The sequence below is a fragment of the Pongo pygmaeus genome, chromosome 4 (genome assembly GCF_028885625.2).
Source record: "Pongo pygmaeus isolate AG05252 chromosome 4, NHGRI_mPonPyg2-v2.0_pri, whole genome shotgun sequence".
Classification (NCBI taxonomy): Eukaryota; Metazoa; Chordata; class Mammalia; order Primates; family Hominidae; genus Pongo; species Pongo pygmaeus.
This window is the reverse complement of record NC_072377.2, coordinates 113,651,578-113,677,739: the sequence shown is the minus strand read 5'-3', so window position 1 is coordinate 113,677,739 and position 26,162 is coordinate 113,651,578.

The following is a 26,162-nucleotide window of genomic DNA, read 5'->3' as shown; positions in this document are numbered from 1 at the left end:
CCATCAGTATAATGCCTCTATTTTACATTCATACAAGAATTGCATACCTATCATGAAAGCAGTTTTCCGAACCTCACTTTGAAAATTATGGAATAACAGAAGCTGTTCCTCAGCTCCAAGCCCACCATCTCTATACACTGCTCTACTATGCAGGGCTAGAACTACTCAAACTACATGTCTCAAGCTCCCTTGCCAGGTGAGTTCCTGTTAGCATCCACCAATGGGAATCACCAGAAAATATTGGGAGCCAGGAGGAGGAGAGGAGGGTCTTACATCCTATTTTCTATTTCCTGTCAGGAATCTTCAGTAGCAGCCCTCAGTTAGCTACAACTTCCAATTCTTCTGGTCCTCCCATTTTCATCAAGCCACCTAGGAGCAGCCAACCCAAGACTTCTGGCAGCCTCAGTATCATCCACACTGCATTCCCTTACCAACCAAGCTATCCTTCCTGAGGCCAGGGGGAACTCTCTAGACCACATCCCTCCTCAGACAGTCAGGCACCAGCTTCACAGGGTTTTCTCCCAGAGGCCCAAGCATTAGTTCTTTAGGTCCCCTCCTCCCAGCTCATAGGTTCTGGTTACAGGGCCCCTTCCCTGTGTTTTCCAGTCTTGAAGACAGGAGTTGCTTCTTGTTGTCATTCATCTCAGTGTTAACTCAGTATCTTCCTCTTGCTCCTTCAGCCTTTCAGCATATGTATAACAAATTCCCCATACTTATAACTAATATGGTCTCTGGTTTTCTACTTGAAATATTATCAATGCAATATTTGTTTGGGGCATTCTCTTGGTCTACGTTCTTTCCCTGGGTAATCTTTACCTAGTCCCATTTATATGCTCAAGATGCATATCCAACTCTTATTTGTGATTTATATATTAAAATCTAATAGCTCAGATTTATCTTGTCAAAACATGAGCTCCTAGGCAGGCATGGTGGCTTGTGCCTGAAATCTCAGCTACTGGAAAGGCTGAGGTGCAAGGATTGTTTAAGGCTGGGAGTTTGAGGCAGCAGAGAGCTATGATCATGCCACTGCACTCCAGCTTGTGCAACAAAGTGAGATCTGTCTTTAAAACAACAAAAAACAAGAGCTCCTGATACACCAACCTCCAACCTATTCCTCCACCAGCATTTTCCATCTCAGTTAAGTGGTGCCTCTATCCATTTATTTCTTCAATTCAAAATCCTAAAATCCTAGAAGTCATTCTTGCTTCCTATCCTTCCCTGATTATTCATATTCAGGGCATCAGTATGTCATAGTTACATCTCCAGAACTACACATCTATTTATTTCTCTCCATCTCATCTGTCATTATCCTATTCCAACCCTATCACGTTGACTACTATGGTTGTCTTTCAACTCTTGTCTTCCTAAGGCTGTTTCCCACATCATAGCCACAATAATACTTTAAAAGTATAAATCACAATGAAAGTTAAATCCAAACTTCTTACAATGGCTCTATAGGATCTGCTTCCTGCAAACACTGCTTACTTCATCTCCTACTACAGTCTTCTAGCATTAACTGTGTTCTAGACACAGATGCCTCCCACCTTGAAGTTGTCTTTTCCTCTGTTGGTTATCCAGCTCTACGGGGTAGGCATGTTGTTATTTACTATTGTAGCTCCAGCATCTCCAGCACCTTGAATAGTCTCTATTCCCTAAAAGATGCTCAACAAGTATTTATGGATCGAATTAATAAATAAATGCTTTTAATATCCTCTTGTTTGTGTTTAAAGTACCTCAGCATACAAGACCTGGAAATATATGAAACTTTCTACCACTTTGGAATGAAAATCTGCAGGGTTAGATTTGTCTCCTATTTGCTTTCCTTTCCTTTCACATTTCCTAGGAAGTTTCTTGAGGAAAAGGAGCTTACAGAATCAAGACTTGATGACAGGGCTGATATTTCCTTTGGATAAATAATACATGAATCAAAGAGGCCAAAGAATCTACAAGATTTTTACAACAGTGAGATTCATGGCCTTTAAAAATATGTAGAACAAGATGAAACAAATGTTTTCAGTAGATCTTCAGGTGCTCTTTTCTAAAAATAACATACATAACCACAAATCAATGTTTAAAGCCAGATGGTTAATGAAGGCCAGCCAGGAAACTCCTATAATTCACGATAATGAGTATGGTAATGAGCTCCCATTATAAACCAAACTGCAGCGTGACACACTGTATCTATTTCAAATAACAGCAATTTGATTATTTCATATTTTTCAAAGCTCCAAAGCTTAATTTAAAGGGAAAAATATTAGAAAGTCTGAGTGATGTAGTTAATCACACCCAGTTAATTATATGGAGGGTAGCCTAAATTTTATTAACAAGACCTGTTCAAATGTCAGATGTCATCACAAAGAAAATAATACCCAAACCCATATAAAGGTTAAAATCTTTCAAAACATGAAAGAAGTATCATTACTGTGGTTGAAAAGAAATGTTTTTCCTTCAACTCTGATTTCTTTCCTTTTCAAATAGGACCCTAGGAAAGGTTGTGTTCTGTTGAACAGAATGCATTAGGGACTCTGCCACTAAAGAAAAATGCCGGGGATTGAATTTTATTTTTAGTATCAAAAGCAAATATTTCTTTTTACACCTAAAGTTCACCTGATCTCAGAAAGGTAGCCTGAAAAGGCATTCCAAGATACTTAAAATGATATGGGCAGAAGCACAGCACATGTGCAGACCACTGGGTATGCTTTTATGGAGCCACTCTGCTCTTGGAAGACATGACACACTGGGCTACCTTCTTATGAAGAGACAGGATGCTCAGAGCTCAGCAGTAGGAAAGCAAAGGTTTCAATACCCATCATCATTTCCATCCAATGTGAGTTAGGCTGCACACTGTGTGTTTGGAATACAAGCCATTATAACTGACATGCATATCTGATGGTCCACATTTTTATATTATTTTTATTAAACTATTATTTGCTGTGAAGAATTCTGAAGCATGCTTTCCCCCAAAATGTGACAGGGCTACAGACAGACAAGCTGGATAAATTCTGACCTATATAATTTCTGAATAGACCTAAGTTATATTTACTGAGGACTGGAAGTTCATTTTCTGAAGTGTGTGAGACAGAGGGTTTCTGGTCTGAAAGCAAAAACGTAAAATTGAATGTGTGAGCACTATATTGAAAACTGGAGGATTAAGTTGAATGTACCCATCTTCCCCCACTCAGCTCCCTATATGCTGGGTAGCCAGGCTTTTACCATCATCCAGAGAAAAGATTGACAGTCTTTGGAAAATAATACTAACCCAAAAAGAAAGTTCTAAAGATCTAACATCAGAAGTTTCTCAAGTAAATAGCCCAAGATCACCCCCACAATGAAATTCACAATCCATAAGGCCGATTTATGCAAAGTAGCCAGTGGGTATATTTCAAAATAACTAGAGAAGTGGGATTGGAACGTTCCTAACACAAAGAAATGATCAATGTTTGAGGTGATGGATATCCCAATTACTCTAATTTGATCATTACACATTGTATGCTTGTATCAAAATTTCACATGTGCCCTATAAAGATGTACAACTATTACGTATTCCTAAAAATTAAAAATAAAAATAAATCAAAGAAGTTTGCTTAGAGAAAAAATTGGCCAGTGAGCTAGAAAATACTATAAAATATGAACAGACAATATGTGTCAAACAAAAAATATATATAATGCATGTATAATTATATATAAAATACTGTAAAATATAAGAAGACAGCCAAGGCTTATTAGACATTAGAAGCCAACATATAACTTGAAAGATAAAAACCAAAATAAATAGATTGAAAGCAACATAGAAAACAGAGAGTATACAGGAAAAAGAAACCTAAAAATAAAAACAAAACAGCATCAATCTACAGAGAGATAAGAGAAGATCATGCAACCAAAAACAAGAATAGGCTACTATAATAAGGAAATACTCGGATAACAAACAGCTTTTACAAAATAAAAATGTTACAGTTAAAAATGAAAACTCAGTAGAAAACTTCTCAGGAAGCATCCAGAGAGAAGATTTAGAAAACTGTCGAAGAGTGAGAAGTGGAATAGTGATTAAAGGCAGGAAAAAATGGAAGCACATGACAACAATTTTAACTCCAGGAAAAACAAAATGTTGTGCAGGAAAGGAATAGTGCTCTGAGTTTACTAGAGGTCTCCACTATAAACAGAATTTACATTGTCATAATATATTGATATGTAATATTAATTTAACAAAAATTATAGCTCTAGTGGAGGAAGAGAATGAGAAGACTACATATGTGGAGAAGACTGGGGAAATGGAAAAAAAGGGAGCTAGACAGAGTCTCATCTTACATAGCCGGAAGCCAGTTAACAATGCCAGAAACTGAAAAATCAACAAGAATGCTACTTGGAGTTGTGAAGCCTACATGACAATACAGTCAGTAAAAAAGATCAAAGTGATTGCTTAGGGGAAGGACAAAAACTTGAGGAGGGGTGAGGCAATACTGTGTTTCATAGCAAACCTTGTGGACAACTGGATCTTTAGAGGGTATGATTAACCTTAATAAAAATTAAAATTAAAAGAAAAAAGGATGAGGCAAGGATGAAGGCAGTTACAAGCCTCAGTGGAACAGCACACCAGGGAAGAAGAGATCTGGGTTGGTGATGGTTGGTAAAACTCTTGTCTGTCTCCAGGACCAGTATGATGCATGGCAGGAGAGAAGTGGATGCCCACATGGTGAGCAGAGGTACCTGACTTAGTACAAGCCAGCAGTGGGATTTAAGGATCCCTGGCTTCCAGCTGTGTCTCGTTTGTTAATTCCTGGCTCTGCCTCTGAATAGATGGATAACCTTGGACAATCTCTGTGTACCCTGACAGCCTGGATGTTTCTCATCTGTCTCATATTCTTCACAGCTGGCAGCAGAGAGCTTTGTAGAGAGTAAGCACACCGATGCTTCCTTATAGATTATTTTGATTGCCATTTTCTTTGGGAAAATGTCCCCTAAATGTAAATAAAAGGATAAAATAAATTTGTATAGAAAAACCTATTTGGAGAATGACAAAACATAGAAAGTTTCAATAATCATCCTATGAAGCTGAATACACAATAATCTAAACATCGTAAAGCATTTTTGAAATTTCTATGTTGTAATATGCTTCAAAAGCCCAATCATTTTTTAACAATTTGTGACTGTTTTTTGAATTGTAAAATATACACATTTATTATTAAAAACTTTGGAAAATACAGAAACACATACAGAATTAATGTCGGTTCCACCACACAAAAATAATTATTAAAATGTTTAGGTATAAACTTTATCTTATTTACCTACATATGCACATATATGTTTTACAAATTTGTAAATATACTATACATATTCTATAACCTGATTTTTCAATTAATATAAATATTCCTCCTTATCATTAAATGTGATTCTCACTACCATTTTCAATGGCTTCACAGTGTTCAAGATATATGATAATTTATTGCCGGGTATATCTCAATACTTTCCATGGTTTGCTTTTATAAATAACACAGTAGCTGAGTAAACTTGTACATAAATTTTTACACATATCTGTTTATTTTGATGGACAAAATTCCCACACATAGAATTTCTGGAAAAAAGAGAATGTGTATTTTTTAAAACTCTTGATATTTAACTACCAAAATATGTCTCCAGTTGACACATTCATCCACAGCCTGCATTTAATACTTTTTAAAATGAACAAACAATTGTACACATTTATGAGACACGTGATGTTTCGATATATGTATACATTGTGGAATGATTAAATCAAATGCATTAACATATCTATCACCTTCTCTACTTTTTTGTGGTGAGAACATTTAAAATCTCTTTTAGCAATTTTGAAATATACATTACTATTAAGTATGATCATAGAATCTAAAAAAGTCAAACTTATACTTTTGAATACCCCCAAACTGGACAAATCTTGATTTTTGAAAATAATTCCTCACTAGATACCCTACTTACACCACTAGAGTATAAACTTCTTGAACTCAGAGACCACATCCTAAAAATTCATGGTTTGTATTCCCCAAAATATCAAGAAAAAATAATTTTATATTAATACCTGGTGAATAAGGTCAGGATCAAACTGGTGCTGCTGTTTGAGTCAAATTAATATCACTGTAAAATAATAACACTGATTGTGTATATCGCCAACTGGCTTTGAAACATCGATAAATTCTTACTTGTAAGCACAGAGAACAAGTATTATACAAAACAAATGGAAGATACATGGGGCTTACCTGTTTCCTCAGGTGGCATCTTCAAATTGGTGGGATTTTTCCGTGATTATTCAGAGATGATACTCATAAAAAGAAATCCCCAAAGAATAGAACATGTAGATAATGACAGAAGCACATTCTGGTAAGTGTCGTTTTACACAATGAGACAAAATCGAAGTACACATATAAATATAGATGAAGATGAATAAAGCAAATCTCAATGAAAGGTCTAGGAGAAAAATAAGTATTGCTTTTTTGTTGTGTTTTTGTCTTCTAACAACAATAACAAAAAAGGAGCACGATCGACTTCCAAAAGTGGCTTGCAAGACAAGCCTCCTTTAACTGCTGCCTAAGAGTGCTATCCAGGACTTTTCAACACTAGGATGTGTATTTGTGGGCATTTGCACCACAGCAGGACAAACAGAAGCCAGAGCCATACTTTTCCAGGTCGGTGAAGAGGTGGTTAGAAGTCAAACACAGCTGTTACAGATGAGCTATTTCTCTTAGACACAATGGCAATAGGGCTTTGGGCTTCATAAATCTGTTCAGGCTCTGGAAAGCCCTGGAGTTTTACTTTGACCTCTCCAACTGAGGTCATCGCTAGCAATCTACCTGGGACACCTACCTCAGAGCTGTGTGGCACAAAGCCTTTCTTCTGTCACTGCCACCTTCTTCCCTCCAACCCTCTTGACTATACGCTAGATCAAGCCAACCAAGGGTGCTGTTGGAAGAAACCGAGCTCACGCTTTGGTGAAAAGGAGAGAGCAGTGATATTTCTTGCCTTCTGCATAGGCAGAGCCATGGCAGGCTGCACATCAAGAGTTCAGTCTGCAAGGTGAAACGTGTAAAGAGATGGGGCTGGAAAGATGTATCCTGTACGTTGTTTAAACGTCTGTTGATAGGTGCTGAGATCTCTCAGCTAGTAAAACTTGGCCCTACAGTCAAAATTGTAGAGGGGACAAAGTTTGTCTTCAGTTAGGAAAAAATTAGGGATCCTTCAGCACCTATACTTCAGTTCAGTTTTCACATTTCTCAGCTCCTTTAAAACTGACAGCGTTCCAGGGAGGTGAGCTAACTATTCCCACTTTAACAGATGAAGAAACTGAGCTAAAAAGGAGGAAGTCATGTATCCAAAGTTAACCAATTAATAAATGGAAGGGCCAAAATATAACCTTGGGTCTTATTAGTTCTAAAATCCCTTTTAATATACCCTCCCCATTTTCTATTCGCTTATTTGTGTCTCTTTTTTTTCTGAGCTTTTCCTGTTCAAACAGACTTTCAGCCAGCTACCATGTTAGAATAAATTTGATAATATAATTTGTAGTGTATTACCTTTTTAAAGTTTTGATTGCATCTTAGGATGAAATTTCAGTGGTGAAATATTAGATGTCAGTTTAATACAAGAGGTATTTCAAGATTATATTCTCATAAGAGGAAACCAAGTTTTCTAGTGGGACAACTGATAGTCTCAATTCTAGAAGATGTCTAAGACAGGGGCCACATGTCTTTCTCCATCTCTGTTGTGTGACATGGACAGAATGTGCTTTAAAAATACTTTTGATGAGAATGATGAAAAACTGTGTTGGGGTTTCAAGGAAAAAAATATATCTGAAGGAAAAGAGAGTAGCAGAATAAGAATTCCATTGTATGTATATCAATATAATTTGCACCTTTTTTTCCAGTCTCTCAAAAAAAATCACTATAAACATAAAACCTCTCCTATCCCCTCAATTCTTGGTTCATTAACATGAACACTAAGTATAATTGAGTGGGAGAAAGTGAAACATTTTTCTTGTCACTAGACAAGAAAATGTGTTATGCAATCCTCTTAAATGTGCGTTCTGGTAATGCTAAAAGAAATTGTGAATTAGAAGTAAAAGAAAAATGATTTTTTCCCTGAGTTTGCACAGAAAAATGTCAACACAGACATTATATTAAATATACAACTTTAAAAGTCCATAAAACAGATATTTAGCACCCAGGGGAAAAAAAGTACATGAGATCTGAGCCCAGTAGTGAGCTTTTGGTTGTCATCCTCAATAACCAAAAAAAAAAAAATTTATTTTTAATTTGTTTTAAAACATTAGTATGTATAGAATGCATCTAGTATGTATAGAACTCTGAACTAGAGAGTGGAAAAATTAAAGGTAGATGGTCTTAAACTCTATTTTGAGAGACAAACTATACTTATTGACCCACTTACACAAAGTGAAGTGGATGCTATTGTGTTAAATGCCTTCCATAAGTGAACTCATTTTAACCTGTGTCTCTATGACATTACATAATTATTCTTGCTTATGAGGAGTAATCTGTTGTATTCTTTCACTTTTTTACTTTATTTCCGAACACAAAAACTAAAACCAAAGCTTTATTTTAATTAATAAATAAACTCATGTTTTTCTTTTTATTTTAAGATCATGTTAGGAAAATTTGAAAAAAATCGTACAGAGAGTTTCCATATACCCTTCATTCAGCTTCCCCTATGTTAACATCTTACATAACCAATGCACTTATCTCTAAGAAACTACCATAGGCACAATGCTATTAAACTACAGATTTTGTCTGGACTTAAATTTAGTTTCTCTACAAATGTTCTTTCTGTAAATAGTACAGGATCTAGTTTAGGATTCTACATTGCATTTGGTTTGTCATGCATCCTTAGCCTGATCCGGTCTTTGACAGTTCCTCAGTCATTTGTCATCTTTCATTACTGCTTTTGAAGAGTACTGGTCAATCATTTTTTAGAATGTTCCTCAACTTATGTTTGTTTGGTATTTTCTGATGCTTAGACTGAGATATGCATTACTAGGAGAATACCACAGAAGTGATATGTCCATCATCACTGTATCATATCAGGGGGCACGTAATGTGGATATGTATAATTATTGGTCATGATAATCTTGGTAAAGGCTGTGTCTGCCAGATTTCTCCACCACAAATTTACTATCTTTCCCTTTGTAATTAATATTTATTCACTTATAAGAGGTAGTATGAGATTATGTAAATGTCCTATTTCTCTAAGTTTTATCCACTAAACAACTCACTTTCGGGAAAAAAAGGCAAACAATCTATAGGTAGGAGAAATCTAACAGTTATGAAAATCCTCAAGTAAAGAATCTTAGAATTGCTAAACACAGGGCATGTAAAACCAAAAGCACCCTCAAAGAGGAATAAAGGCCGGGCACAGTGGCTCACACCTGTAATCCCAGCACTTTGGGCGGCTGAGGGGATGGATCACTTGAAGTCAGGAGTTCAAGACCAGCCTGGCTAACAGGGTGAAACCCCATCTCTACCAAAAATACAAAAATAGCCGGGAGTGGCAGTGCGTGCCTGTACGAGAATCGCTTGAACCCCCGAGTTGCAGGCGACAGTGAGCCGAGATCGCACCACTGCACTCCAGCCTGGGCAACAGAGTGAGACTCCATCTCAAAAAAAAGTTGGGGAGAGGAGGGGAATAAAGAATCAAACAATTTGCCATTAGTACTGAAAATTCCCTCCTCTTTTTAATAATTTGAGGGAAGAGCTAAGATAAATGTATAAGATGCAAAGGGAAACAGAAGTTATTCCAGATGATTCCTCAGTTATCAAAGCTACATTGTCATTTGTATTTCTTAACTCATTTTTGTATCAGTAACTTATTATGGTTCACAGATGGCTTAAAATTGTATTTCCAGTGTTCCTCAGATCAAGTACATCAAGAACTACAGACTTTGCGTTTTTGAGTCACTCCAATTTGACAGAAGCCAATGATGCTTTTTTGATTGGTTTATTAATTTTCCTTCAACACTGAATATTGCAAAATCAATATTCAAGTTACACTATAAATCTATTTCAGAATTATTTCTATACCACCTGCCTTATCCATGAGGTAAAATATTCATGAATCCAATCTTTTCAGAGTTTACTTGACCCTCCAAGAATTCCAACTGAAGTAACTGAAGCATACACATAGTAATATCACTATTAGATAATTTATCACTTGAAAAAAAGCAATTTGAAGTTAATTCATGTAAAATACAAAATTACCTATATTATTAATAGACCATTTATGTCTACTTTTTATCTAGGACAGTACTAGCATCAATATCCAATACATATTTTATACTTTGTACCAATCCTTAAGTAAGTTCTTTACATAAATTATTTCATTTAATTGTCACAGCTATATGAGGTGGCAAGAATTGTGAAGATTCTGAGATTTTACCCTATTTGCAAGCTAACAAGTTATCCTGCTACAGTTTCCTGAATGCTGGCAGAACACCTAAGACTCTTGCGTTAGAGGACGTTATCACCCACAGAAGTAGCAGTGACCAGAGCATCAGCATGTTCTTGCACCAGGTCCTCAAACTCCAATTCCCACAGACAACACAGAGAGTCAGGTGAGCCCTGCACAAACAGTGGGTTGCATTATAGGAAAGGAACAAATTTAGGGAACCCATATCTTTTTTAATGGACAGTAAGTATGCTGTTATGTACTCCAGAGGGAGACACTGTCAGTATCTTCCAAGGCTATTTACTATACAGACATCAGTGGACAAATAGTCCAGAACCAAGGCAGTTAGTGTGAGTGCTTGCAAGACATGCAGAAGTGTGAGACCCATCCACGGAGAATTATCTCCCAACATGATTAGATACTATCATTATTCCTCTTACAAATGAAGAACTTTAAGCTTAGAGAGAACTATATGAATTTAAGGAGACATTCAAACATAAGGTAAAAGTATTTGCTTTTTCATGGAAATATTTTAGTATTTATGAGTTTAATTTGTTACATGAAACATGCTCCCCATAAGGTGTTGCAAATTGCACCCACTTGAGCTTGCAAACTGTAAAGAAGTAAAGTTGGGCATAAAGATACATCCAAGATAAATTTTCCCTAGGTGTTCTGAAAAATATACTGTCCTTTCCTTTCTGTGAGATCATTTTAAATTTTAACTTCCATATATAATTTCATACATACTAAGCTCAAGGAGGAAGTAAGCTGCAGTGGAAAAAACATGAGCCCTGAAGTCAGACAATGGTCAAGTTGGGATTCCAGTCTACACTTACTAACCTGTCTCAGAATCAGTTTTCCCATCTGTGAAAAGAGAATCTCTTGTAGGGTCATTGTAGGAATTAAATGAAATCATGGCTATGAAGCTTCCACCACAGTATTTTGGCACATAGTTAGGTGCTCGATAATAGACAGCAATAATAATGACTTACAGGATGGTTATAAGCAAAGTTGCTGTAATATCCGTTGCTTTCAAATTTTGAAAAATTCAAGAATAAAACTAGAAGAAGAGTTTTAAAGCCCAGTTTTTCTATGTGAAAGCTTTTTCAGGCGTTGGGGTTGTGTCATACTGCATTTAACTTTTTTCTTTGAAAGATTAATTTTAAATGTGAGATAAAAACTCTTCCAGCTGTCAAAGCATTAGCTTTTAGCAATGGAGTGGATGTTAATCTTTTAAAAGTTCTCCTAGTATTTCTTTTAATGACTTAGAGCAGGAAAGCTTGTCACTTTCCTTAACACAATGTAAATAACACACAAATATATGGTGAGAACCAGAGTCAACAGGAGCTCAGCAATCTACATTTGCCATAATGTGTGTCCTAGTGATCAATTCAAAGGGCCTTGTGACTTTACATACGAAATTGTGCTGTGTTAGAGACAGCTCTGTTGATCTTTTATCCATTCACATGAAGAGGTGTTAGAAGATGAAATTGTTTTTTATATTCACTTAAAAGTTACACCACAGCCATTAGATAAAAGCAAGAATAACTGTTTGCTCAGTGGGCAGGCAGCTACAAAGCAAGAAACATGCTCATCAAACAGTTGTGTTTTTCAGCTTCAGCAGATGGAACATCACATTCTTTGGTGAGTTCTTCCACCCTGTAAAACTTAATGATTTGCCCTCCCTGCAGATTGCTGAAAAAATTATTGTCCACGATAGCTTGATGTCGATTTGCTATGGAAAGCCTCTCAACTTTAACTAATAGTTGCCACCCAAATTAACAATAACCAAGGAAGGCTGGAAATTATGGGTGCATTCTGGTAATTCACTACAAACTAAGCTTGTTATCTGCATGAAGTACAACTGTGGATCCATGAATAATTCTCAAAAATGTTTAATTTAAAATGAGCACTGGGTAGGATAAACAGTAGTTAAATAATACTTAAATTCCACCATCTGGTATTCTAGTATTTTAATGTGAGCTGAATCTCTTTTATTAGGTGTTTATTTGAGATTCTTTCTGTATGGATTCTTTCCTTATGCAGAAAGAGCTCTATAAATTGGGAAGTAGTAAGAGTTACGATTCAGGACAGCTTTCTTTTATAGTAATTCTCTTAAAGGGAAACACGAGTATTAAAATCTCAGCTATTTTCCCAAAGGGGCAACTGAATAATTCCTGAGAGAGTTTGTTTAAATTCAGAGCACTTATTTGTAAGGATCCATAGGTTGGTGCATGTAGAAGAGAATGAGTCACTCAGGTAGTAGGGGAAAAGTGCGTGGTAAAGATTAATGACAGGAATCAAACAAAGATGATTAATAATAGGAGCACAGCAAGATATCAAAAAATAATATGATTAATGGTCTTGGGAAGAAAAATAAAAGAAGATAAAGAAGTTTTTAATGAAAGAGACATCATTTAAAAAAAGATTTAATGGGCTTATCATGCTTGGAAAAAACTATTTCCCCAAAAGTTTTATACCAAGCTATTCCAGTGACTTAATTTGAAATTTGCATGAGAATTGTTATTTTTTCTTCCTGACCTGAGACATTCAATATGAAGGAAGCAGGAAACAATAATAATGACATTTACATTGTTCCTTACTATTTTCCCAAATATTTTTACATGCATTATACCCTGTGATAGACACAGCATCCAGAGAAGGGAAGTAGAGCTGATCTTATCATTCCCATTCTACACATCATGAAGAAATTCAGCTGCCTGCTGAGTGGCAGTACCCTAAGGTCAGTTTTATTTTTCAATGCTCTCAACTTTAATTGTTATATTTCAAATTCATACTAACCAAAGTGGCAAAATATTCTGGGTATATTCCAAGCAAAATTATGATCTACTTGAAGCCTACCTTCCTTCTCACTCCAAATTCAGTACTTACTTAATTACACTGTACCTCCCAAAGAAATCTGGCTCTGCCACTGACTAAAAAAATATACCCTAGAGTCAGCCCTTAACTTCTCTAGGCATCAGTTTCCCAGATTGACATTGCTAGGACAGTTAAAATTTTACAATGCACTTTGGCATCCACCATCTCATTTAATGTCCACCGAAACTTTAAATATTTTTAAATGGAGTAAATTTGAATTCAGAATTGGTTAATTGCTTGTCCAAGATCATACTGATAATAAATGTTAGATCCAGATCTCTGGTCTACTGCCTTACTATGAAATCTGGAATTGGATTAGGTTCTTCTAAGATATCTTCCAGTTCTATCTTCCCTGACTTCAAAGGCTGGGAGAATATAATGTTATTTACAGGTCAATAGTATTTTACTGATAAATGGTATAATTCTTGGAACAAAAATAAAATATTTTACTGACTAGTTATTGAAGTACTTCCTGACAACAGCTTTCTGCAAGAAATTGTGCTTTCAAATGTATTGGGAAGGACAAAAGATGAACCAACACCCATCTTCACCTTTGAAGAGTGCATTCTCTAGTTTGGGACATAATAACATCCACTTCTAGGAGAGCACCACAGACAACGTGCTCTGAAAGTTAGGGAAAACAGGTGGCCTTTAACCTTAAGCCTTAAGCCATATAATGAGTTTAAACATTCAGAGATTGGAGCAAAGGAGCAGAAGAATGATAACCCAGAAAAACCCCATGTGCCATCCACCTTGTTAGCGTATCTCTTCAGTACCAAAAAGACATTAGAATGTGTTTTCTTGTAAATGATAATAAAAACAGCATTATTGTCATCTTTTTTTTTATCACTATCAATGTAGCCCTCCTAGCAAAATTAAGTTAGGCAACTGCCATTTGATACCTGAAATATGTTAACATATGTCCTCAAATCCACTGAGAATCGCAAATCCTAGAGCATGAAAGTTTTAGGTCCCAGCTTCACCTTTGTCTTCAAAGCAATATTTTCTTCTGTTTTGTTGTGTCTTTATCAAGATCTGCCAAAAAGTCATCCAGATGACCAGTTCAAATTTTTCTTCCTTTTTGTCTACCTTCCAAAACTACTAAAGAACATTGGAATGAATCAAAGGCAAAGGGAAAGGATGGAAAAACAACAGAAACAAAGGGCCAAGGCCAATTAGTCACTAAATAATTGAGACCTGACAAACTTTTCCATTATCCATAATAACTGTGCCCTTATTAAGGCTGTACCCTGAGGTGTTATTCCAAAGCCAAAACAATTTACCAGCTTATGCTTAACTTGTAACAATGTCCATAGTGCAGATTTTCTCCATGAAACAAGTAAGACGGATATCAGGGCAGACCCTGGGATATACTGAAAACTGAAAACTTGATAGTGGATTGCACTGGCAGCAGATTAAATAAGTAATACATGAGCATCAATTCCAAAACCCCTTTCCATTTAAATTTCGGCACTGCATCAAACATCTGGCAACTGTGTAAGATGAAGTAGGACCAAAACAAGAAGGAAATTATAATAATGTAGCTTGCAATACGACTTCATTTCAAATAACATCTTTCATGTAAACGGGTATCTAAAGTGCTTTACCGAATAAAATAGTACAAGAAAGTGGACAGCATGTGGTATAAATTACAGAAAACAGTGGTGCAAGAATATTATATGTGGAGAAAATTAAAGCATTCCATCATCAAGCCAGGAGCAATGGGAGAAAACACGAAAAGGTACAGCAAAGTGTACAATTTTAGATGAGGTGTAAGAAACTCGCACGTTGATAAGAAAGCCATTTTTCTCCCCACTTGTGTATTTAAAAATGAAGTACTTGCCATTCTTTCAGTAGAAGGTTTTAAGCTGTGTATTTGATAAAGCTGAATTTTAGAGTGCTTTAGCTTGAACATAGCAATCAACCAGAAAGAATGAGGGATTCTGTGTGAATAATCAAACACCCCCCAAAATAGGCTGATTATCTAGAAGTGCCAAGTCTACAGGTAGCAAAAATCCTCCTACAGGCATTTACAGCACAAGTAGTTTAGAGCATGGGCATTGTAATCAAACCAATCAGATTCATGCCTTAACTCTGTTACTTAAGAACTGTACAGCCCTAGACACTGTATAGCCTCTCTGTGCCTCCGTTTCCTCATCTCTAATAGGAGAATTTCAATAGTACCTATGTAATACGATTGTCTTAGATTAAACAACAAAATTCATACAAAATATTTAGCACAGGGTCAGTAGCACAGCCATTTAAAATGTTAGTTACCGTAAATATCAGTCAGGAAGATAAGGTCTGAGTCCCCATCAGGCTCCAGAAGCACCAGTGAGAACCTCCAGATTTGTCAAAGCCCAGTAGTGTTCAGATAAAGTATCCAGGATTCACTTCAGAACACTCCTCCACAAGGGTAAGCTACTCACACACCTACTTCCAGGGATGCTACAGCAAAGCCCTGGCATTCAAGAGTATGAATTGGCCAGGCGCGGTGGCTCATGCCTGTAATCACAGCATTTTGGAAGGCGGAGGCAGGCGAATCACTTGAGGCCAGGACTTTAAGACCAGCCTGGCCAACATGGTGAAACCCTGTCTCTAGTAAAAATACAAAACATTAGCTGGGCGTGGTGGCACGTACCTGTAATCTCAGTGAGAGGGGACAGCGTGCTGGCAGCTCGCTCTGGGCGCCTCCTCAGCCTTGGAGCCCACTCTGGCCGCGCTTCAGAAGCCATTCAGCCCGCCAGCCCGCCGCTGCACTACGGGAGTCCTTCTCTGGGCCGGCCGAGGTCGGAGCCGGCTATGGGAGTCCCTCTCTGGGCTGGGCGAGGTCGGAGCCGGCTCCCTCTGCTTGCAGGGAGGTGTGGAGGGAGAGGCGCCGGCGGGAACCGGGGCTGCGCGCCGGGCCAGCGCGAGTTCCGGGTGGGCGTGGGCTCGGTGGGCCCCGGGCAGTGAGGGGCTTAGCACCCGGGCCAGCAGCTGCGGAGAGTGCGCCGGGTCCCCCAGCAGTGCCGGCCCGCCGGCACTGCGCTGGAATTCTCTCTGGGCCTCAGCTGCCTCCCTGCAGTGCAGGGCTCCGGACCTGCAGCCCGCCATGACAGAGTCTCCCGCCAGCCATGGGCTCCTGGGCACGGAGTCTCCCCGACAAGCGCCGCCCCCTGCTCCTGGGTGCCCGGTCCCATCGACGGCCCAAGGGCTGAGGAGTGCCGGCACAACGCGCGGGACTGGCGGGCAGCTCCGCCTGCACCCCCAAAGCGGAATCCACTGGTGAAGCCAGCTGGGCTCCTGAGTCTAGTGGGGACTTGGAGAACGTTTATGTCTAGCTGAGGAATTGTAGATACACCAATCAGCACTCCGTGTCTAGCTCAAGGTTTGTAAATGCACCAATCAGCACCCTGTGTCTAGCTCAAGGTTTGTGAATGCACCAATCATTGCTCTGTGTCTAGCTGATCCGGTGGGAACTTGGAGAACCTTCATGTCTAGCTAAGGGATTGTGAATGCACCAATCAGCACTCTGTGTCTAGCTCAAGGTTTGTAAATGCACCAATCAGCACCCTGTGTCTAGCTCAGGGTTTGTGAATGCACCAATCAGTGCTCTGTGTCTAGCTAATCTAGTGGGGACTTGGAGAATTTTTGTGTTTAGCTCAGGGATTGTAAACGCACCAATCAGCACCCTGTCAAAACAGACCAATCAGCTCTCTGTAAAATGGACCAATCAGCAGGATGTGGGTGAGGCCAGATAAGGGAATAAAAGCAGGCTGCCCCAGCCAGCAGTAGCAACCGGCTGGGGTACCCTTCCACACTATGCAAGTTTTGTTTTTTCGCGCTTTGCAATAAATCTTGCTGCTGATCAGCCTTTGGGTCCGCACTGCCTTTATGAGCTGTAACACTCACCACGAAGGTCTGCAGCTTGACTCCTGAGCCAGCGAGACCACGAACCCACCAAAAGGAAGAAACTCCGAACACATCCCAGCATCAGAAGGAACAAACTCCGGACATGCCTCCATTAAGAATTGTAACACCGCGAGGGTCCACGGTTTGATTCTTAAAGTCAGTGAGACCAAGAACCGAATTCTGGACACATTAGCTGCTCTGGAGTCTGAGGCAGGAGAATCGCTTGAACCCAGGAGGTGGAGGTTGCAATAAGCCAAGACCATGCCACTGCACTCCAGCCTGGGTGACAGAGCGAGACCCATCTCAAAAAAAAAAAAAAAAAAAGTATGAATCGCTGCCGCCACATGACTTTTAGTTTTGTAATCAAGAATCTGAAACAACGGAAAACACACATTCCTTACATTCTAGTAGAATATCTTGAATAGATTCTTTGTTAAAAGAGGTTCGTGAAGGGAAGTTAGGGCATGTAAGATCAGACGCCCTAGAGTATGACTCTGCTACGTGGCCTTCCTTACTCCTCTCTTAGATGATTTCCCTGAGTGTACTCCCTGCGGGGACCCACAGTGTCCACCATTCTCCATGGGATTAGTTACACATCTCTGAGTAACAAATTTGCCCCCAACTCAGCACCTTAAGACAACAAACATTCATCACTTACCTGGCACCATGTCTAAGGGCCAGGAATCCAGGAGTGGCTTGGCTTAGTGGTCTGGCTCAGGGTTCCTCATGAGGTCTCTGCAAAGTCAAGCTGCTGGCAAGGACTGCAGGATCTGTTTCCAAGTTCACTGGTGTGGCTGTTGGCTGGAGTCTTCAGTTCCTCACCATGTGGGCCCCTTCACAGGACAGCTCATATATGCAAGCTAAATTTCCCCAGCACAAGTGATCCAAGAAAGTGAGAGACTGTATGGATTACATGTTATGTAATCCATAACATGATCTCAAAGTGACATACCATTATTTCTGCCATATTCCATGAGTCACACAGACCAACCCTGGTAGAATGTGAAAGCTGCTAAACAAACGTGTGACTAGCAGGAGGCCAGGCATATTGAGGCTGGCTCCCACACCACCTTGGTGGTTAACTATTCTTCTACCTGGGCCACATCTGGACATTTTTAGTCTACTGATAATTATGCTCCAGTTTATGTCTATTTTTCTGTTCCTTCCAGACTAAACTATTATTAAACTACTGTCTGATGCTGAAGTTTTCCTTTCTCAAAGTATAAACCAAAACATTTACCCTATTACATATAACATGAGGACCTGAAGGCCTTTCATTTGGTGTTTCTTCAAGTAAACCTGAATATGTTGATTGAAGTGCATTCGCTTCTAGAACTCAAGGATCACAGGGCTGGAGATGACTATACAGCATGCAGCATGTCATACTGGTTTTGAGAAGTTAAAAATACTTATGATGATCTTCAGTAGATGATGCTCCAGAGAAATGCTTGCCTTGACCTTTTCTTTCCTCTGGGTCTTTGCTCAGGTGTCTCTATTCTTTCAGAATTAGCTTTCGATCCCTTTTCCCCATGGATACATATCTTTTTACATGGCCTAACTTCAGTGACACCTTCTTCAGGAAGCCTCCCTTGTTCTATCATCCATCCTTTCTCTGAGCTGCATTTACATTTTGTCTGCACTATTCTCTTTCCATCACTTACCCTTTACAGGGTAAAAGGCACCAGCCGCTGCTCATATGGTAGAACTGTGTCTGGGCTCATTTCATCAAGGTAAAGGGGTAGTACTGGAAGCCAGTCTGTTTGGTGAGGCATGGTGAAAAACCCCACAGGTGAAGAAGTTCCCAAACCATCTTTTTTCATATGAATTTTGCAAAAGTCATGGAAAAGTTCATCCCTAGGATCCTAGGATAATGGGTTTCCCTTCCTGGAACCAGTAAATGTTTACTTTCCTGCAGTTCCTTACTGTCAATGAGACAGCGTGATCTTTCAAAGCTGCTTGCTCAGTGGCCTCATGGACTCCATCCAAACTTGGCTTTGCGCCAGGCAGAGCTTAGCATGTTCCTGGAGGCAATGGAGGTAGTACTGATCCTAGTTTCTGCAGCCTGACCCCGGGTTCCTCAGCCTTTACTTGCTCAGTGCTTCTCAGGGACCGAAACCCTGAACCTGTCTGCTTCTGTGTATAGGGTATTCTTATCTCTCTTTTTATTACAGAAACAATGTAGCCGCTTTCAAGCACTTTAAAAAAAAATAGTGGGAGAAAACAAAACTCCAACAGTTCCATTACCCGACTGCACAAGGGCAGAGTCTGGGAGTTCTAATCCTGTGTTCTATGTGTTTAGCAAATAGGTTCAAGGTCACTAACTTATTTTGCTTGCCCCATTAAAACTCTTCCTCATGTGCTCATGCACCTGTCCAACCACACCCACCACCTTCCTTTTTTTTGTTTTTTTCTTTTTTTTGCTTTTATGGACTGTTTGCTGATTCTTTTAGTTTCTGGGACACAAAAGTGAGTGGCACCACGACATGTGTTCCCTTCCAATTCTTTCTCCATATGTAAAGGAAGTTGTCACATAATTGTGTCACGGTGTGCATACAGTTTTCTACTCTTCTTCTGGCAGTTAACATAAAATCATAAGCAACTTTTCAATGTTGCTGCAGAATCTTCATAAATCGGTGTTGGAATTTTTGGTTTTTAACCAAAAGGTCTCACCTCTGTCATTTAGTTGCTGAATTACCTTGGACAATGAATTAACCTCTCTGAGAATCACTTTATCTCTAAAAGGGTGTTGACAATATCTGCCTTGTGCTGTTGGGAGTAATAAATGAGGTGCAGGATGCAAAATCTTAATGATGGCATACACTAAATGTCCAATCAATTCTAGCTAAAAATAATAACCTTCTTAAAATATGTTTATGATTGCACTGTATTCCATCAAGTGGAAAATAAAAGTTATTTTTGAGATTATAACCACTCTGATACATGAGGAAATGTTTATTATGCACCCACAAACTATTTAAATTCCAATTTTAGCCACTTGAGTTTGATGCCAACCTACTGTCCCTGAGTGTAGTGTCCTCTCTCTCTAGTCACAGTCCTTTCATGTGGGAATGTATTTCAGTTTATTCCAGCTCTGTCCTTTCCTTCCTTCATCCTGCATACACATTTCTCTCCAATAGAGCTAATAAAAAATATTTGCCTGCTGCATTAATGTTCACATTGAGGCTATTCATAGGAAGATTCCTAAATTTTTTGTATGACAGTCAACGTTGCATACAGTTTGGAAGTAGAATTTCAGGATGTTTATGTATCATCCCAATAAATGGTTAAGAACTTAGTGAATGAATGGAAGGCCTTGCAAAGATAAGACATGTGTTAATGAGGAAGTTGTTAACTTCACAGGTTCCATTTGAAGGCTCAGATTATTTGTGAAACCAAAGAAGCAGGAAGAATGAATTCTGCTGATCACTGCAGAGGGAGGGGAAGAGCTTTGGCTAGAAAGCTCTGGGTTTTATTTTTATTATGACATCTCTGTAAACAAATAAATAGCACTAATTTACATTAAATTATCTTGTCAATATCTATAAATATGATACATTCTGGTGATAATTAAACAATGAGCAGTGAAATTTTACTAGGGTTGGGTTCTATTTTGTTTTGTTTTGAGGAGAGAGGAAGTGTTGCTATTGGAATGATAGGCTGAGTAGAGTTCTTCTACAGAATCCACTTTTGCAAATTGGAGCAGAAATAGAACTGATGAAAGGATATTAGATAGTTCACAGAATATCTGGTAGGGCCAGAGGATCAGATGACAAATTTGAGCATCCAGGAGCCATGATAACCACCCCTTCTCTAGCAGAAACACCACAGATGCTGGCACTTGGCACTGATCCTCAGGACTGAGTTCCAGAAGTACTGCCACCCCAAGCCCCAGAACTGAATCCCTACACCAGACCTGCCAAAAGACCAGTTTTCCCAGTTGCCTCTGCCTCCTCCCAAGAACTTTTCCTGTAGGGGATCAGTCAGGGTGGCGGGAGAAATTGTACAGATAAAGTTATAGGAAATAGACACAAACCTTCTTGGAAGGCCGGGAGGTTTGCATAGTTTCAATAAAAGATTTGGCTGAAGGCAGCTGAATTCTCTTAAAAGCTTAGGGTGTAGATACATAGGAATGTAGAGGAGTTTATCTAAATAGCTTGCTTACTCATGTGGTCCTAAGACCAACCTTTCATCACCTGCAGGCGCATGACTGCTCTTTACTCAGGAGGTTGGCAATGTTAATTACCCTCTAGTGTTGTTTACTGGAGACATTTGTCATTTAACCTGTACTAAATAAATGCGAACTTCACCAGCTTATCGGTGCCAAAGCTGTGGACTCAGGCAGCAGAACCCCTTAGCTGCACTGACAGGCAAAATATCTGTGTCAGTGTGTGTCTTTCATCCGTCGCTGGGTCAGAGTCTGCGGGTCAGACCCAGCATCTTCCCAGTATGTCATCCCAGTGCTAACACTCTCTTCCTCCTCAAAACAAAACAAAATAAAACCCAACCCTAATAAAACTTTCATTGCTCCTTGTTTAATTAATTCAAATCTGTCTTTCAGGGACAGTCTGATTAGAGTGAGTGAGGTCACATGACTGTACCCAAATACAAGGGGTTTGGGAATGCAAATATTCTGGCTACCACTTTAGGAAGGTGAGAATGCTAATTACTCACTCTAATTTAAAAAATAATGATTAAAATGGTCAGTGTTTCCAAATAATAACTGCAGAATAGTTAGATGGGAGGAAAATAAACCTATTCTTCAGTAGTGTATTTAGAAACCTTATCAATCTTTGACATTCGTAGCTAAGAAGGAGTCAATCTGCTTTGTAAATTTAATTATAAGCCAAATAATTAGTGTACGGAGAGAATTAATAAAAATATGCCAAGGTAATCACAAACCAGCTTCAAATAACTGATTTAACTAATGATGAGTTTTTCATTGAAACATCTGTATACGCTGGAGAGTTTCTCTAATATTATTTAATAGATTTTAAAATATCTTTTAAAATTACAAATGCAGTATATTTATGACAAAAAATTTAGAAACCTAGATAAGCAAAAAAAGAAATTACTCATTACCTCATGTATATTAGTCTGCTCAGGAGGCCATAGCAAAACACCATAGACCAAGTGGCTTAAGCAGCAGGCGTTTACTTTCTTACAGTTCTAGAGGCTAGTAGTCCCAGATCAAGGCACCAGTCAATTCGCCTGATGAGGGCTTTCCTCCTGGCTTATGGGCGGCCACCTTCTTCCTTTGTTCTTACACTGGGGAGAGTAGGGAGAGGGTGAGGTGAGTGTGTACCCAGAAGCTCTCTGAAGCATTCTTAGAAGCATTATTTCCATCCTGAAGACCCCACCCATATGACCTGTTTTAACCTTAATTACCTCCCAAAGGCCCTGTTACATTGGTGGTTCAGGCTTCAACATATGAATCTGGGGAGGAAACAACATTCAGCCTATATCATGTTCAGGATGTAACCCCTGTTGAGTGTCATCATTCTGTATTTTGCATAAGGAAGGAAACAAATATTGTAAAAAATGAAAATATACTGATTTGAAACTCTGCTTTTCATCTAACACTATTCTGAGAATATCTTTGCACTTAATTAATTACATAATTAAATATGTAAAAAGTATTTTAAATGTCTTCCACAATTTTTTCTGCAATATTAGGGTTAATAACAACATAATAACTGTTAATAATAATGTATGGTTAATAACTACACGCTGTTATTAGTTTTCCAATTCACCTCTTGGTGGACATTTACATTTTTCTAATTTGTAATATTTTACAAATGGTTCTATGAAGTGCTATGAAGAACAATCTTGTGACGATTTCTTTGTTGTATCCCTATAATCATTCTGAGTAGTGGATTTCTGGGGCAAAGACTATGCATATTTTAAGACTTTCAATAGCATTGCCAAATGTCCCTTGATAAAGTTTATTCCAAATGTATTCCCAAGTAGCAAAATAGGAATGCCTGTTTTTGATGCATTCACCCTTAACTTATGCTAACATAGGGCACTGTCATTTAAAAAATTTTTACCGGAGATATTACACTGTCACTTTAATTTAGTATTTAAATGTTCTATAGAAATTTTAATCAACCTTTACACTTAGAGATTCCATCTATCATCAGAAAAGTCTTCCCCACCAAAAAATTAAATAAGCTTTCATATATATTTTACAACAAACTTTTAAAGCCTGGTTGTATAGATTTACATTTTTAATTCATCTTGAGTGTATTTTAAACTTTATACTTTTTTCAAGTGATTAGCAAGTTGTCCCTATTTGTTTTGAAATTGAGTTGAATTATGCATAAGATTTTGTTATTTCCCACCCAAAAAAGAACTCTAATTAGTAAGATATAAAAATAGGCCTTATGTTAAAGGATCCTTAAATATAAAGTAGTCCTCATGGTGTAGACTCTCAGGATCATTTTATTATAAAGATTATGTAGATTGACTCCGGCCAGCTGTTGGTAATTTTATTTTTTCAAAAACATGGTGCGAACATGAACTATGATAACTCCCTGAATAACAGTCTTGAAAATTAAATCTTCACATACATGATTTGGCTTCAAAATAAAAGATTGTAGATAAGTTTCTCCATAAGCATAACTTCATTCTAATCTTGAAATCAGCAACATTAAAGACTACAAGCATAATTAATTTTGATATGTCAAATTAATTCTTGCTGTTTCTTGGCATTTTCAACAAGGATATTGATTGTTATCATAATTTTTTTAAACACAAATAGTTATCCAATAAAATCTGGAAATGCATTTTACAATTTACTTAGAACTTCAAACTGCCACTAGATGGTGTCATTAAGTCTTTGCCAAACTACGTCCAATATAATGTAAAGTAAAAGATCTGAACTTTTTACTCAGCACTTCTATGTAGTTAATGATTAATCCATCTCTAGACAACCATGACTTTAGCTGAATTAAAATGAATGTCAAATTTTTATTAAAAATGTGTGCTAGTAGGCAATTGCAAGTGGCCTTAATCTTTCTTCTTAAGATGAGTATATAAAAATTAATAATATTGCTATATATACTCACAATAACCAATTGAAAAATAATATACAAGATGACCCCATTCATAATGGCTACAAAATGTAGCCAAAATGTCGAATAATTCTAACAAAATATTGCAATGCTCCTTTATACAGAAAATTATCAAGCATTATTAAACAGTGTTTTGAAAGTCCTAAAAAAAAAAGGGATATACAATGTTCATGGATGGAAAGATTAAACAGTCTCTCCAAATTATCAAAAAGAAATTGATTGAAATGGTGTCTAATACAATTGTATAAATTAACAAATTGATACTCAATTCATACATAATAACACAAGACTTTACATAGTCTGTTCAACTTGAAGAACAAAATGGGAGTAACTTGTCTTATTTGACCAATGAAACAGTATATAAATCCAAAGAAAAAAATCTATGGTGGCATCCCAAAAATCAGAGAAAAAATATAATTGGTTATTCATATTGGAAAAACATTAAATCTAAATAAAATTATTTACTATACATAAACCAAAAATAAATTCCAAGACAACTAAGAACTTGGATATTTTAAACCATAGCTTTAAAACTGTAAGAAGAAAATGTAGAAATTTATTGTTTTGTCTCAGGATAAGGAAGAATTTGTTAAATAAGACACCAAAAGCACAAAATAAAAAGTGATAAATTTTTCCATGTTAAAACTCCTGTGTATCAAAAGATACCACAAATAAGGAAAAAAAAGACAAACAGTGGACTACAAAGAAATTATTGGAAGCTTAAGTATCAAATTAATGGTAGTTGTTATTTCCAGGGAGCATAGGAAAGAAAACATAGAAAACTTTGTTTCATTTATTTTACAAAATAAATTTTTAAACAAATAGGCAAAATGTGCAATATGTTGAGATCTGATAAACTTGAGTAACAAGTATGCATTTTTATATATTTAAAAATCTTAAATAAGATTTTACTCCAACACTCGTTTTATTTTTAAAGAAATAAAAATGTATTCTGACATAGCAGTTCAGCCAGCTGTCCCTAATAGCTTTACAGTGGGTTTTTTTCTTTTACAGTCACTTTTACAATGCTATCTTATTTTTATATTTAGGGAGAAATTCTTGTCAAAAATAATAAAGTGAGTCCTTTTGGGTTTTTAAAAATGATTTCTTCTAACACCTTCTCACAGACACTAGAATTTTCATTTTGGCTTTTCCATTTGAGAAACAGTGATACCTCTGGAGGCATGCAGACTATTAAAATCATGTGTCCAATGTCCTATTAAATCATTGCAAGTTTTTTAAAAGTATAGTTACTATTATCTGTTTGGTTATCAGAGCCACTTATCTTGCAGCTACCCTGGGCCAGTCACAAAAAATAAATTATAATTCTACCCTTTGCACAGCAAAGCTGCGTCTCTGCTGACCAGATTTTTTTGTATCACAGTTCTTTCTCTTTCATACTCACTACCTGCTATTTTTATATAACAAATTTAGGGCTCCAATATGCAAATAATTATACTACATTATATACTAAGTAAAATAGAAAAAAATCTTAGCCATAGCTCTCCCGGAACTTGAATCAAGCAATAAGAACTACTTTTCTCAAATGGTTATCAGTCTTCACCAAATAAAATTAACTTGTAAGAGATATTTTGCCTTTAGCTTCCCAAAAATGTTACTCCAGTTACCTGAAGTCATGGGAGAAAGTTTTAGGAATTCACTTTTATTTCTGAGGGAAAAAAACTGACATTTTTATTCCTTCATACTATCCTCACCCTAAGTCAACTATCCTCTGTGTCATTGTTCCTCAAAAACCATGAAATTTATATGCGTTTTAGTAAATCAAGGGAAAATTTTAAAGCATAAAGGCTATCTATCTCCTATCTTAGAAATTTGTAAGAAATTTGTGAGAAAAAGAGGCAAATATAAGAATCACTGAGGGAAAAGATGCTTGTA